Source organism: Leptidea sinapis, chromosome 13 (genome assembly GCF_905404315.1).
Source record: "Leptidea sinapis chromosome 13, ilLepSina1.1, whole genome shotgun sequence".
NCBI lineage: Eukaryota > Metazoa > Arthropoda > Insecta > Lepidoptera > Pieridae > Leptidea > Leptidea sinapis.
In genome coordinates this window covers 8,727,270-8,743,954 of record NC_066277.1, presented here as the reverse complement: position 1 = coordinate 8,743,954, position 16,685 = coordinate 8,727,270, and the positions used below count along the sequence as shown (strand labels likewise).

General features: G+C 36.5%; 1 protein-coding gene across 8 annotated transcripts in view; it reads right to left on the bottom strand.

The window, feature by feature from the left end:
* Positions 1-16,685, bottom strand: part of LOC126967578 (syntaxin-1A) — an 83,542-nt gene that overhangs the window by 65,566 nt on the left and 1,291 nt on the right. The window lies entirely within an intron of this gene.

Below are 16,685 nucleotides of genomic sequence, written 5' to 3'. Positions count from 1 at the left end.
ACTGTAGCACTGTAGACGATATTTTTTATTGATTTAGCCATACTGGTGCAGGGCCTAATTTCGTACGCTGATACATTTGTGTCAGATCGAACTATTGCGATTTACAAACTACAGCCGAAAGGGCAATTCGCACTACACCACCAGAGACAATAATTGAACCTGGTTCAATTCTATTGAAAAACATTAGCCAATAATCCACGGTTGTTACATAATAATGTCGCTTGTTTCATATTCATCCCCACCAATCTTTTACACGCATACCGTTGTTCTCTTGTGCATATATTCCAATTTAAAGCAAAAATATAAATTTCTTCCCATGCCCCTAAATTTTGTGAAACTAAGTCTCATCCGGAGGCATGAGGGTAGATATACTTTTAACATACCTCTGGCTGCTCGAGTGTGTCATATACATAATATAATACATATAAAAGTTTCTGGACTCAAAGTTTAAACTCAACTGGGGAATAATTTCAATATACCTAAAAATTTGACGCTTCACAAAGACCGTACAATAAACAACAATAGAGGTGGCGTGGATGAAAAACGTCATAGTATCGTAAAGAAGAGGTTTATTGACAATGATCCATTTATAATATGAAAGTCATATGACTTGGTTAATTTTCAAAATTAATCAGGCTATCGCAACTAGGAACTAAAATACTTTTCCACAAAATGTATGCCGAATATCTTCCATTAAACTTCCTCAGTAAAGCTTATCTTTCTATTGCATATCCATCTGCCATAATAATTATTGTCATTCACTGTTTTCTAATTGTTTGTTGTTGTTAAAGACAAGTACTTAGCGATGCATAATTCAATGTATTAAGATATAAACTACAATAAACTAAAAATCTTCCTCGAAACTTACTCAAGGTGTTTGTAGAGAGTTGTCCCGGTCGAAATTTATTCATTCCACCCGTATGTGAATCAGCTGTGCTTTCCTAGCAACGAAACTATTAACTAAACAATATTAGACGGCTAAAAGCTCGATTAAAAAAATCTGAGAACATTACAGCGTGAGTAAGTACTTCACGGGCAACTCGACGACTTTTGACCCGCCCTATTTATGAGCACTTAAAAGCAACCCTCGCCACAATAACTCTATCAGCATAATTATTATTTTAGTAGAGTACGTATTCTTTAGACCTTTTATGATATAAGCCAACTTTATAACTGGAAAAACGCTTTACGCTCTTCACAGTAGGTACGAGATTCACAAAGTTATTTAATCTACATTTTAACTGAATTTATAGACAATGCATAGTTATGGTCGTTTATACATCTGGCAACACGAATTTCCAAATCTTATAACGGCCGATTTCAATAACGTATCTCTAGTTACGGATATATTGCTATCACCGTTTGACAATGACAAGATTATCTATATATCCATAGTTATGTCCAATATAGTTATTAGTTATAAGCCAATGCTATCTATCGATAGGTAATTGAAATGTAAGTAAGCGTCAAAGGATAGATTTGTCTACATCTAGTAAGTTAAACTAAGGATAGATAAGGTTATTGAAAACGGCCGTAAATGTTATACATACGTTTAGATAGACTTTGACGGCTGAGAACACGTCGAAAATAAAATAGCGGCGAACAGTTAAGGCGACACTAAATGCCAGCGACCTTGAGCGATATGAGTTAACGGCTGCCGGCCCGCTATCTATGTAACAAAGGCAATATTTTCAAAATTCTTGCATGGAAAACAGTTTATATGCTTACAGTCCTCGTTATTCACTACTATTCTGAATAAATTAACCAACACAAAAAAGTACAAGCTATAAGAATAACTTTTCTGAGAGAAGTACCAAAAAAATGCGTCACGCCATGCCAAAAAAACTTGTTTAACTTCAAAGAATAGTGGTAGATCAAAAAGGCTCGGCAGTGTTAACTATAACCAACAGCAAGCATTAGCAACCTACAAATAAGACTTAAGGATATGTGTAACAGGATTAAGTAGTGTTCATAGCTCGAAATGCTATACTTTCACCACAAAACTTGTCTAAAAACACCATGTTTGCGTGTTTTCTGCTTACTCTTCGCCTTAACGAACGCACACTAAAACAAAGTGACTTACGAATCGCCAGTGTTAGACGTAGCTTGTCATGCACACTAAAACAGGAGGCTCTATCTAAACGTATAAATTATCTAAGGGTGCGTACTAAGGTGCATGTAAATTTTATGTCCCAATTTCATTTAAGATTGTAATCGAATTAGAAATGTTAAGTATAAAGTGTTGCGATGGTATCTCGTTATCCCAAGTAGAGAACTACGGAATCAGATATCTGGATCGTAGTTCATTAAAATGTTCCGCCTGCCCATTAGCAAATTGCACTCGCAACCGAAATTAACCCGACACAAAATATACATCTTTGACGTTATATTACTGTTGATCGGGAGATCATACTTTGGATGGCATAACTGACGACAAAATCGACTGCACCCTCATTCAGCGCGATAGTCTGATCTATTTGAATAGTTTTGGAATGGCTCTGAAAACGGGATGAAATGCAAAAAGATCATGCAGTTTGAACTTCCCCTAAATAACATAAAATAAAAAATTTCGGCCCTATAATTTATCGTGTCAGCATAGTGTAAATTGTGGTGAGCGTGAAATATACCCATATCATTTTACACAGTTCTATACACCCACTAACCTGTATAAATACCATTGGACAGGCTGTTTCATATGTTTGACAGCGAATTTGTGCCTATTTGAAGCGCCACTCGCGAGCGTCCAGAGAACTAATTTTGATGTATAATACAAATGGCTGCGAAGGAACGTACAATACTCTGAAGTATTTTTGAACTTTGAATGAATTTCGTTCGTTTTCCGTGTTATTTATACTTCAGGAATCAACGTAATAAAGTATACAATATTTTTTGTAAATAGTTTCTAGATTTTAGATGTTTGCTGAGGTTGTCATTACTAGTTAAAGTACCGCAGCCTCTCGCTACATGGCAGCACCAAAATGGCGAATATCAAACAGGCACGAAAGCACTTTAGCAGCCGTCAGTCCAGTGGCTTATGTCATAGTAGAGACACCGCTTGGTAATGTGACAGAAGTTAAGGGTGTCCATTTCTATGGTATCGGAAACAAATAAGAATTTCAATCTCATTTTTAATATCTGCCCACTTATTTTTGTGTTGCTAGTTCCTCAGGGCAAGCAAGTGTTTCCAATATATTAAAGCTCGTATTGTAACCTAACACTTGAGTTTTGGGTAATCATCACATTGAAAAAATTCCTTTCAATTGCTCAAAATTACTCATGTAATTAGTATTCTTATAATTCTGAAGAAATAATTGGCTTTTAAACGCGCAAATCTCTTGAAGTTAGGGTTGATAAGATAGGCAGTTTTCTAATGAAGCCTATAAGAATTATATATAGAGGTTCGCTGGTATTACGCTCCAAATCTTACAAAGCGAAAAGAAAAAGCGCTTCCGAGCTGCTTTATCCGGGTGCAACGGCCGCTGAGCTGGTAAGTAATTAGTTCTAGATAAACCAAGGAATTCTATAAAGAAGAAGGATTTGTATATATTTTTGTTATAATGAATAAATTCAAAAACTTCTTAACTAAATTTAAATACTCTCTCAATAGTAGAATCATATTATCACTGCGTCATATGCGCTGTGATTGCATTAGAGAAAGAAGAAAGTGCATTAGAAATATTAGAGATACTTACGTATCTGCGTAAATAAATTATTTAAAACAAGCTACACATAATGTTTGTTCAACAGAGCAAATCGTTACATATTTTACGTCTTATATTATCAAATTTAGTCTGAAAGAAAGCGAATAGTATCATTTTATAAATAAATCAGACTAAACATACAAAAATACATTTCAAAAAACCTCAGACGCCCTGAGCATATGACGCTATGACAACTGGTGACGATCAATGTAATGCTTCTTTTGTATACGCGGGCAAAACACTGGGGCACAACTATAGTAGTAACCAAATACAAACACAAAATTAGCATGAGATAATGGAGTTTACATCAGTAACAGTTGATATAACGTCGAGATGACTGGCGAAGTAGCATTTTATTCATTATAGTCCGACAACTAGATGCGCGACCGTCCCACGGAGTGCCAGACGGTGGCGGGGACAGGGTATTTAAACTTCAGCGGGTAGCGGGTTACGGCAGTCTCACGCGTTACCCCTCCCCGCAACACCACCAGCTACCCGCTGAAATCTTTTCTTAAGGCGACACTAAATGCCAGCGACCTTGAGCGATATGAGTTCACGGCTGCCGGCCCGCCATCTACATAACAAAACCAATATTTTCAAAATTCTTGCGTGGATAACAGTTTATATGCTTACAATCCTCGTTATTCACTACTAATCTGAAAAATAGTACAAGCTATAAGAATAACTTTTCTGAGAGAAGTACCAAAAAAATGCGTCACGCCATGTCAAAAAACTTGTTTAACTTCAAAGAAATGTGGTAGTTCAAAAAGGCTCGGCAGTGTTAACTATAACCAACAGCAAGTATTAGCAACCTACAAATAAGACTTAAGGATATGTGTAACAGGATTAAGTAGTGTTCATTGCTCGAAAAGCTATACTTTCACCACAAAACTTGTCTAAAAACACCATGTTTGCATGTTTTCTGCTTACTCTTCGCCTTAACCCGTCCTCGCCACCCTCTGTCTATAGCGCGCGAAGTTGTCGGTCTACAACAATATTGCACTATATTTAGTAGGGGCTAAAATATTGATGTGTCCGCGTTTGGTGAAATGAATGCCGGTGCCCGGTGATTGAGTGATTCAAGGTAGGTAATAGTTTCTACCCTGCTAAAGAGTCGCAGCATTAGTTGGCAATCATTGACATTAGATCAGACACTAGTGCGTCTGTGGTCTACAGGTATCTCCCTACTTCCTACAGGAATCAATCTGCACTATAGTTTGCCATAACAAAAAGGAATTGCGGTGCAAGCAAATACATTATAGGTTAAATAATGGCACAAGTCTAAAATGCTCGCCAAACTCGAGTCAACTACAACTTGTAGTTAGTTACTCTTGAGTCGTGGAAGTACAATGAATAGTTTCTAACTTTATATGATGCTGAAAGCTCTCTATAGTTAATGGCATTATTTATAATTCAGTGCGCTTGAAAATAAGCCGGCCATATTTGTTACGTAATGTTTAGAGAAACAACATTACCCAAGATGGCGGAAAATACGGATTTCCATGCTTGTGATGCATTTTTTTAACCAAAGGATTTAAAAAATACCTAGTGCGAACCCGCGCTTCTCGGGTTACGTTCCAACGCTCTTCCAACTAAGCCAACAGTCCTCATGCCACACGATCCGTAAATCTTGGTATGCATTACTGTGTATCGGTCTGAATGGCGCCGCTAGCTAGTGAAATTACTGTGCAAATGAGACTTGACATCTTGAGACAAATGAGACTTGTGACGAGCGCAGTTGTAGTGCCGCTCAGAATTCTTGGGTTTTTCAATTATTCCGAGCGGCACTGCATTAATGGGCAGGGCGTATCAATAACCAACAGCTGAACGAACTGCTCGTCTCGTCCCTTACATATATATATATATATCTTGTACGGTGGTATAATATATTGTTTGTTGTTATGGCGGTAATTACTAATACACACTATGACAATATACAGCCCACCGACAGACATGCACATTGACGAACGTAGATACAGATGAACAGCGAGTCTTAGTAATACGGTTCTCTTCGGTTACTCCGACTATGAAACCGGCTTCATGCCTTATTATGAAGGCTTCTGAAATACCGTCTCCTGATTCAAAACTCCATGGGCCAACCAGGCAATAAATAATCCCCCCGCGGTCTCCCCGAGTGCTGCAGGTATTAATTATTGTGACTGTAGAGATGTATATGACAAGGGGGCCCGTGTTGCGTGATTTGTCGTGACTGGCGGCCATAATCTGGCGCGAACCCTCGAGTGACGTCACTCCGGCATTGTTTTATATTGTTACTATGAGCGATGTTGTAGACTAAAGGCCGTTTTCAATATTCAGTCGCTTAAGTAAGATTACTTAGAATTCAGATTTAATTTTATTCGTCAATGTCAAACCCCAATCTAGAAATACCAGACGGTTGTTGAAATGCTAAAAGCAGTAAATGGATTGACATTTTAATCTCGTATCGCCAATTTGCCAGCGTAAGCCAATTTAGGATTACGCTGGTACACGCTGTCTGTCTATGGGACGACGTATAGCTTACTAGCGATAGAAGTTTGTATGGAAATTGCAATTCACGCGCCCGCGCCACGTCACGCGCAAGGCGATAAGAATGATATCGGGTATATTGGGACAGCTTCAAATTATTGACAGCTAATTACTGGCAGTAGAAGGTAGTAATTTATCTCTATCTGTAGATAGTATATTGGGAACGGCCGTTAGACAGTAACATTACAAACCCCCACGAATATAGCATGCCGAGCCTTAATTGATAAATAATTGTTATTTTTATTATAAAAGTTTAAAATCAGGACTATGCCAATGTATCATCACACGTACAAAAACGTTATCACAGCAGCTATGAACATAATATAGTACATAAAAAAGCATAAAATACAGTTATTTTCTCACAATTATATATATATATTTATATATTATATACCTTTAGAATTATTTTTGATGTCACTTCAAGCACAAGCACCGCTTCGGAAACAAATGGCGCTCTGAGAGATAATAAGCGGCGCAAGAAACTCTCCCAGAATTCTTTTTTGCGCTCTTTTTAATAAAATATACATATTATTATAAAATAAAGACTTTCCATTCGTTCATTTATTGAATTAGGCGTTATTTTGGGGAAATCCATAATTATCCAAATGTTGTGATTTTTATTGAGTGTAAATTCTGCCAAGTTTTGTATTTATATATTCTTCGACACGTGTTTCGCCCCTACACGAGGCATCCTCAGGAGATGTTGACTCGCCACACTCTGGCACCAGAATCAGATTAGTACTAAGACGCGTATAATTGTAACTGTGTTCTTACATTAGTTTTTGCGTTTTTGCTCTGAAAAGGTCACGCAACGTGGAGTTAAATAAAATAATAATTATAACCTAATGTTATAACACATTTACAATTATTTACACGCGTTTTAACTCTTTAAAAAGTATTATATTTAAATAACTATATTCATTTTATTAAGTACTAAGTACTTCATAAAAATAAAATTAAAAAAAAAATGACGTCATATCAGGCACCCGGTTTCATAAACGTGACCACCTGTGCCAAGTACGGGCAGGAGGTTAAGAATCCATAATAATTATTTGACGTTATAATATGAATGGGCCCGGATCACCAAGTGATAACTTCACTTTTTTATGAGAAAACGACTGCCCTGTGCTTCCCCGGGGCATAAAAAAAATAGGGGAGTCTCAGACCCAAGGGTGTCGTAAGAGGCGAGTAAGGGCATTTGCCAGTGAAAGAATGCCGGCAATAATGTGTAAGCATTATTATATTTCGGTGTGAAAAGCGCCGTAGCTAGTGACATTACTGCGCCTTTGTAATACTGCACAAAACTTTTGGGGATTTTCAAGAAACCTGAGCAGCACTGGCAAGGCTGCGTTCCAGCTCAAACAGTATCCTGAATATGATAGCGGGAAAACTGGATTCGCCAATACTGCAACGGAGTCGTTCAAGTTCTTGTCCGATAAAAACACACTGTCTCTGATTGTTATCAAAGTTATTCTATGTTTTAATTATGTATTAAGAATAAATTATATTATATTGAGCAAATTGTAATAGACTAACATAGTTTTTTAAGCCTTTTACTAACAAAATATGGGCCTCTGTTGCCCCAATAAAGAAATTTATTATTTACTAGCTGACCCGGCAAACGTTGTTTTGCCATATAAAGTATAATTCACGCGATAGTTTTATAAGTAATAAAATATTGCCTATATTATAGCCTGTACATCATTTTGTTCTATTGTCAATAGTTTTTGCAGCGCAAGCAAAAATAGGTTTTCGATTTGCACCTTGTGTTACAAAATTGCAATTTTATTACGGATCCCTAATTTTGAAAAAAAAAACATTAGGCCTATAGCCTTCCTCGATAAATGGACTACCGAACACTGAAAGAATCATTCAAATCGGACCAGTAGTACCAGAGATTAGCGCGTTCAAACAAACAAACAAACAAACACTGCAGCTTTATATATTAGTATAGATTATTATTACTGCATTGTTATGGGCAGAGCGTATCAATTACCATCAGATGAACGTCCTTCTCGTCTCGTCCCTTATTGCCATAAAATATATAAAGCAATTCAAGATAAGCTCAAATCACACTCAATTGTCGAAGTTCAAAGGTTAACATGGCTAATTAAGTTACACCCGTACCGCCTACGAGCACATTGTTATAGAAATAATAGCGCGTAGGTGTTTGCGAGTCTCCTGGTGATAGAGAGAGTGAACAATAAAATTACCGCGCTATTGTGATTAAAGATTTAATATGGCGACCCTGACTACTAAGCTACAGGTCCCGGGTTCGAATCCCGGTAGGTGAAATCATTTATATGACGAATATGGATGTTTGTTTCCGAGTCATGGATGTTTATATGTATTTATGTATGTTTAAGTAAGTATATAGTATCAAATAAATATATCGTTGTCTTGTACCCATAGTACAGGCTGTACCTAGTTTGGGGCAAGATAATTTGTGTAAGTGAATAAAAAAAATATGTTATTTGGGCATAAAAGGCACAAAAGGCCAAATTTATTTTCTCAAAATTTATTCCTTTAGAATTCTTTTTGATGTCATTTCTAATAACTACTAGATACTACTACCGCTTCGGAAACAAATGGCGCTCTGAGAGAGAAGAAACGGCCCTTGAAACATCTCCCAGCATTCTTTTTTTTGCGCTCTTTTCAATAAAAATATACAATATTGTACAATCATTTCTATCGCTATAAATTAATCACAATGTAGTCCCAAGCTGTCCGATCATTTAGATATTCAGCAGTGAAGTAATAGGATTTACGACAGAGCCATTTTTTTATAAAACATTTAAATTTATTTTTAGATAATGCCTGAACAGTGGCTGGGACTTTATTATAGAAGTGTATACATTTACCCTTAATGCTATTATGTATCTTATGAAGCCTACTAGAATTAGTTACAAGCAATCCCTTATTTCTAGTGTTATAATAATGAAAATCACTATTAAGAGCAAAAAAGTGACGATTTTTGTGAACGTATATTAAATTTTCATAAATGTACTGACAATGAACAGTCATAATATTTATTTATTTAAATCAAATACCCATTTGGACAATAAACAAAATCGACACACCAGAGGCAAACGGTGAAACGTTTCAAATGGACAAAAATAACCAAGATTAACCAAAAAACGATTAAAAACGGAGAAGATCTGTTTATGCCAATAGTTCCTAAAGAATATAGGATGTAATTTTTTCTGATTTTTCTGATGATGTTTACCATCTATCCTATCGTCCCGTTCCCGTTGAAATTTGGAACGACCTGTTTAAGAGAATTAAATCTATTTATTGACTCATCACGGTATCTTTGGAACCATAAAGCCTAGAGTCTTGAAAATTTGGTGGGAATATTCCTTTCGCCGAGTAGAGGTCAGCTAAGAAAAGATTTTACAAAAATCCACCCGCAAGAGTTTTTTGAAGTTATACTTCTTTAGGCGCGTTATGAAAAGTGATGAGAGTTAAATATTAATTATATGCACGTGCATCACTGTAACACAAAAGTAACAGATTGAAGTTGGTTCCTAAAATTTTCAGACGTTTGCGTCATTCGTTGTTTTGGTTTCTTCGTCCATTATTAAGACAGGCAAAGGGTTCAAGCCCATACAGCCGTATTCATTATTCAATAATTAATCGTCTTAGCCATCTTTGAAAGATTTTTACAAAATTTTTCTTTCTTAGAACGTAGAATAGAATTAGGAATAAATCATTTTAATGATTTTTGCTTCGTTGGGCCAAAGAAGTATAACTTCTTCCGTATATAAGTACACACACACTTTTTTTTGTATTCCGAACATAACAACTCAGTCGGGTCAGGCCACAAATAGCTGATAAAATAACGAAATATATATACTTTATTGTTTCAATGTGATAAAATATAGTTGTTATAAAACCAACCTTAATTTTGATAGTATCGCGAAGTAATCGAATTTCGCTCGAAATCGGGCACGGCGAAACAGACCGGAAGCATAATTAGAGGCTGATTGCTCGACACTATTACCTATTAGTTCACAAACTCGATTTGTTAACTTTAACAGAAACCACGGGGATTTATGACGCAGGCTTCTGTTGTGTCGATTTTGTTTACTGTCCAAATGGGTATTTGCATTGATGAGGTTTCAAAGCACATACGGATAACTTTATATCTTTATTTATGAGAATAAGGGACGAGTCGAGCAGGCCGTTCAGCTGATCGTAATTGACACGCCCTGCCCATTATGCAGTGCCACTCAGGATTATTGAAAAACGCTAATCATCTTGAGATATATAAGATGTGAAGTCTTATTTGCTCAGTAATTTCACGAGCTACGGCGCCCGTCAGACCGAAAACAATAATGCTTACACATTACTGCTTCACAGCAGAAAATGGCGCCTTTGTGGTGGCCATAATCTAGCCGGTATCCTGTGCAAAGAAGCTTCCCACTGGAAAACGCCCTTAGCCGCCCCTTACGACACCCTTAGGCTTGGGACTTCCCTATTCTGTTTATACCCCGGGCAAAATATCTGCATGAATTTGTAAAAGTATGTATTTACTTTAAAATAATATTGACTGCATATTATGATTATAATTTCATGACACGTTGTTTGTCCACGATGGACTCCTAAACTAAAAAACCAAAACACCATACTACCTGTATAGCAAATTGTCATGGCTAGGGGATCGTAATGCCACTTATTTAACAAGAGCCTCGCAATATGCGTTGGCTGTCCTAAAACACCATAGTGCTGCATTTAGAGGAAGTTTTCGTTGCAATGCAACCAAATGCTGGAATAATCTTCCACCTCCTTTTCGTGAATTACAAACCGTCGAAAATTTTCGTCGGAAATGTAAGTCACGATTCCTAGAACGACAAAAACAAGATCAGCTTTGTTTGCATTGGTGATGAAAATATAGGTGTAGTCCAATATTACCGATATACGCTCCTATTAATGCTACTTTTTATTTTAAAACGTCTAATTATATTATTATCGTCTTTTATATATTGAGATTTATATTTATGTCTTATTGAATTATTTTATTATATGGCAAGCGCACTGTACCTCCAAAGTTAAACGGGCACCGCTGAAAATCAGTGCTGTTTCATAGCCACGGCCGTGTCACAGATAATCCTGAGACGGTGACCCATTTCCTGCACTGCACAGGTACTCTCTAATTTTAAATCAATTATTATTTAATTACGTTCTATTTGGTATCTTTTGTACTTTTATCTTTTTATATTAAGTGTGTGACTGTGAGTGTTTTGTGAAATAAATGTTTTTCTTTCTTTCTAATGAACGAATTTTAATTGGGATTACTTCATGGAGTGCATTTTGGTCCAACTTGAGAGATAGGATAGTTTTTATTTTGATTTGGGACCCATAATTATTTTTATTCTCAATATTTGTTTTGTATGAACATATTTTCTATGAGAGAATTTAGTGACGCACGGTTGACAGTTCCGCTGTGAAACAATTTCATTATAACAACAGGGAGCATTTTTTACGAAATAATTCTTGATGTTTTGAAATATTATTGGCAATTTTTTTTATTATCTACAGAACAACGTCTGTCGGGGCAGCTAGTATTATTATAAATAATTCGTCAAGTGACTATTACTAAAGTCTCCTTAAATGGCTAAACTTTCCGTACGAGTGTATTATCCCTTGACAGTTGATATGGATGGATTCAGATAATTTACTATTAGACCCAGTAGGCCACAGCGATCGATTTCTACAAACTTCTCTTGTTTATTTTTTAATTCAACAAAACCTTATTATAACCACTACCTTTGAGCAGGACAAAATGCAGATATTATGTCATAAAAGACAAGACAATAAATTAAACAGTTTGTCATTTTTAAATGATACTCCTCACCTTTGGGATTAAATATACAAATTTAATTTAATTTGTACTAAAATTTATGGACGAAGCGGGACTCGAACCCACTCCTCTCGGGTTCCGTTCGAACGCTTATACCAACTGAGCCAACTATCCGAGTGCAAGAGCGACATCTCATATCAATTTCCAAATATGCAATTGTTGCGGTTGAGCAGGTTATTTAGTTAGATTATTATGTTTCGGTCTGAAGAGCGCCGTAGCTGGTGAAATTACTTTTTATACCTTTGTAATGCCACACAAAATTTTTGAGGTTTTCAAGTAACCTGAGCAGCACTGCATTGTAATGGGCAGAGCGTATCAATTACCATCAGTATGTTCTGGTACTGGTTCAAGTCCCGCATCGTCCATGAATTTGGTACAAATTAAAGTTTTGTTGGTAAGTTGTTCGTTTGTTTCTGTTTGTTGTTAAGGCGAAAAGCTTATAATTTTACACAACTTACCACCCAACACAAAATAATAATAATAAATTCTTTATTGCCATACAAATCATCTATATTCTATATATATAAAAATGAATTGCTGTTCGTTAGTCTCGCTAAAACTCGAGAACGGCTGGACTGATTTGGCTAATTTTGGTCTTGAATTATTAGTGGAAGTCTTAAAAGGTGAATAAATATGAAAGTGTTCGGAATTAAATAAAAACAACAATTTTGTTTTGCCTTTGATGTGTCCCGCGTCGTCCGATATTTATTTGTATGGACATATTTTCTATGAGAGAATTACGGTTTGACAGTTCTGCTGTGAAACAATTTCAATACAACAACAGGGTGCATATTTCACGAAATAATTCTTGATGTTATGACATATTATTGACAAATTAATAAAAAACATTATTTTATTTATTATATACAGAACAACGTCTATCGGGTCAACTAGTTACAAATATAAAATGAACAATTAGGATACGCGATGAAACAAAAGGCAAAAGGAAAAAGGCTCAGCTTCACCTGACATGGAATCATGGATTTATGTTTCCATGCAGCGCTGTTTTTCAGCCATCCCCTCCTCCCTAAGGTGTTGAGCGGGAGTGGGATGTATTGTGGCCCCCAATTACCTACTTAAGCTATCTTTTTTTATAAAATGTAATATTAGAAAAAAAAACGTGTTCCGATTACCCTTGCAAGTGTATGTAAGTGTGTAAAATGGTACATGTATTGTGCCAAGTGAATAAAAAACAATTATTACGCAGATAGAAACACTTGAAAGAATTTCAGATGTAATCAGACAAAGTTGTATGGTGAATAAATTTTGCTGTTCGGAAAATAAAAGTTCACGAAACACCTAACAAGATTCGTCTCGAGAAGAAAGTTTTGTTTTACCATTTCGGGACAGCATTTTTAGTGGGTAATATAAAGTTAACAGCAATAATATTTTATCGGGCAATCAACCTACTTTCAGAGATTTTATATGATTGTTACCACAGAATTCAGTTGTTTATGGATGTATTTGGATTTATGTCCAGTCAAAAGGTTCCTAATTATTCGCAGAGTAACGGGATACCTCAAATCAATAACTAATTTATTGAGAGAACTCCTTAAATGTTATTACTGGTAGACAGGTACATAGCATTTTCTTTTTTTTCTCAACAAATCAAGCACATATTTTATGATAAAGTGGGGTGGCTGAAGAAGACCACAATAAATTCGTAGCTTTTGAATAAGTATTTCATAGGAGGCGACAAAATACTTAATCGTTTATAAAAAACCAAATATAGACGGTCCTGATGAAAATAGTATTTATTCTTTTTTTATAAAAAATATGAGATGAGACTTCATTCAGCTGATGGTAATTGATACGCCCTGCCCGTTACAATGCAGTGCTGCGCAAGACTAGATTAAAGTGACGATTTTATCTCGTGGGGAATACACAGCTATATACAGTCATGATCGATAATGCAAAAATGACGAATAACAATTATGAGTCAACATTGACGAAGGCCACCCGACGGATACTGGCATCATCGTCGTCTGATAAACCCACAGACTTACAATATAATAGCGTATAGACCATAGGTTCTCAACGTGAGCGGTAAAGCCCCCTTGTGGCCGTTTGAGACTTTCGTGGGTGCAGTAGAAGACCCAGAAAATTAGGGGGCATTGAGATGGCGCAGATGGGGCGTGGGTAGATTAAAAAATATACTCTAAAAAGGCAAAAAATACACGAAAATACTCTAGAAAAATACATATTCTCAGAGGGCGGTGAGCAAAATAAGGTTGAGAAACTATGGTATAGACAAACAGAGCGTGCGTGTGAGAAGAACATCTCTAACGGATTTTTAGCTATACAGCACGACAAAAAAAGGGAGGCGAATCTATTGTTACTCTAGCCCATTTTGACTGACAAGTCGTAAACAGTCAGCCACGCTTTGAATTAGCATCTTAGTATTTTGAATAATAAACTAGCTGACACACACACTGATAAATCATAAATCAAAAATGGTCATCGGGCGGTCAGGTTGCCTATGCTCTATAAGTATGTTCTAAGTCTATGGATAAACCACATCCTAACATAACCTAACCTAACCTAAAATAACACAAATAATTATATCAGAACATAGTTAAGTTTACGCCCAATCATTATTACTCATTCTTTGCAAGCGCCATTTTCTGTCGTCACGAAAATTTACATCTACTCTTATGTCAAGGTTACTAGTGCAATCGTAATTTTGCTCAGTATATATTTGTTTCAAGAGTTCTAATCCATTACCATCAGACAGATAGCCGTTGGGGCAGTAAAGTCCTAGAACACATACCGGTAGACACAGTGTTGGCAGGCCCCCCACAAGATGGTCCTATGATCTGGTTAAGATCGCCGGAATACGTTGGATGAGGGCAGCACAGGACCAATTGTCGTGGAATTCTTTGGGGGAGGCCTTTGTCCAGGAGGTGACGACTTCCGGATGATGATGAGAATGTAATTATCCAAGTTGTTCCACCATCGCATGACACGCCAAGTTAGGATATCATCCCCACCATCTGGATGTGTGGCGGTCCTCCATGGTGCGGTTTTCAAGGAGCTTTCTTCCACATACTACAAAGCTGTGGAATGAGCTTCCTTGTGCGGTGTTTCCGGGACGATACCACATGGGTACCTTCAAAAAAGCGCGTACACCTACCTTAAAGGCCGGCAACGCTCTTGTGATTCCTCTGTGTCAAGAGAATGTGGGTGGTGATCACTTAACACCAGGTGACCCATACGCTCATTTGTCCTCCTATTCCATAAAAAAAAAGTTGTTTATATTATTTATGGCCATTTATTACCGAGGACTTTGGGAGGTAAGTTCTTATTGTACAGAGAAAACTCTTATGCCAGATCAGATGAGTAGAACTCATTGTCTTCCAATGAGTCTTCCTCTTTTTTGAAAACTCTGTGGACCTGTTGAATGGAAGAATTGTGTATGCAGAATCTGAATTGGTGATCTGGGATAACCCTGACATCTTTGAGTGATAAAAACAATATTTTAAGCAAAAGTTTTTCAAAATCCTTGAAGAGTTAATTTGAAATAAACACATAAATTATAATTACTTTCTGACATTAGAAGTCACAAACATAGTCACAATTACAAACATTTTTACAAGATTTTTATATACCTATTAGGTAGTTTGTCATGAGAATTTGAATACAAAAGTGGGAAATTCCCAAATAATTTCTGTGCATAACATCTAAATTGTAAATATGTACATTGTGATACTAAATGCAAAGTAAATAACAGATGCAGTATACTCCTGTGCTTCACTAAATATATATGCAGATTAATAGTGAAATATATTATCTAGCATTTTAATACAATAAAAAAGCTCATATAGGTCAAGTTAATGATAAAAATCTGGAACCATCTTGAAATTTAGAGTAAGTTATTACAAAGTATAGAACCAACAGTTCATTTGGAAGAATGATGTACATTCATAAATTTAGAAGATTTTTTTTAGTAAATATGGATGTTTATGTTTCCTGGGGTGCCAGCAAATTGCTGACACACTTTGTAATATTAATAACTACATACATACATACATTTTATTATGTGCACATTTCTGCAGAGATGCCATTTTTGAAATTTTCAGTGGCCTCAAGCTATTTTCTCTCTAAGGAATTGGAGAACAAATAAGAGTATGGATGAGTTAGCTAGAAGAGGCTCAAATATAACTGCCATAGGACCAGAACCCATCATAGCTCTACCTTCTGGCTGGCTCAAAAGCCAAATTCGAAAATACACAAGAAATCAACACAAAAGGTATGGTTAACATTAGACGACTGCAGACAAACACGGGAGACACTCAACATTGATGCCAGTATGGCAAATCTCCTCATTAAGCTCAATAGAATCCAACTTAGACAGATAACGGAGGCCTTAACCGGACACGGTCCTTATAAGAAACATCTATTTAATATGGGCATAACTGACAGCCCTCTCTGCAGGGCCTGCATGGTGGCAGAGGAAACTGCTGCAGATACATGTACTTCTGCATTGTCCAGGCGTAGCAACTTACCGGGCTCAACATTTTAGTACCCCTAACACATTCCCAGAAGACTTTAGGAAGGAGAGGAGGTTGCTAAGGTTTCTGGGGGAATGGGGGTGG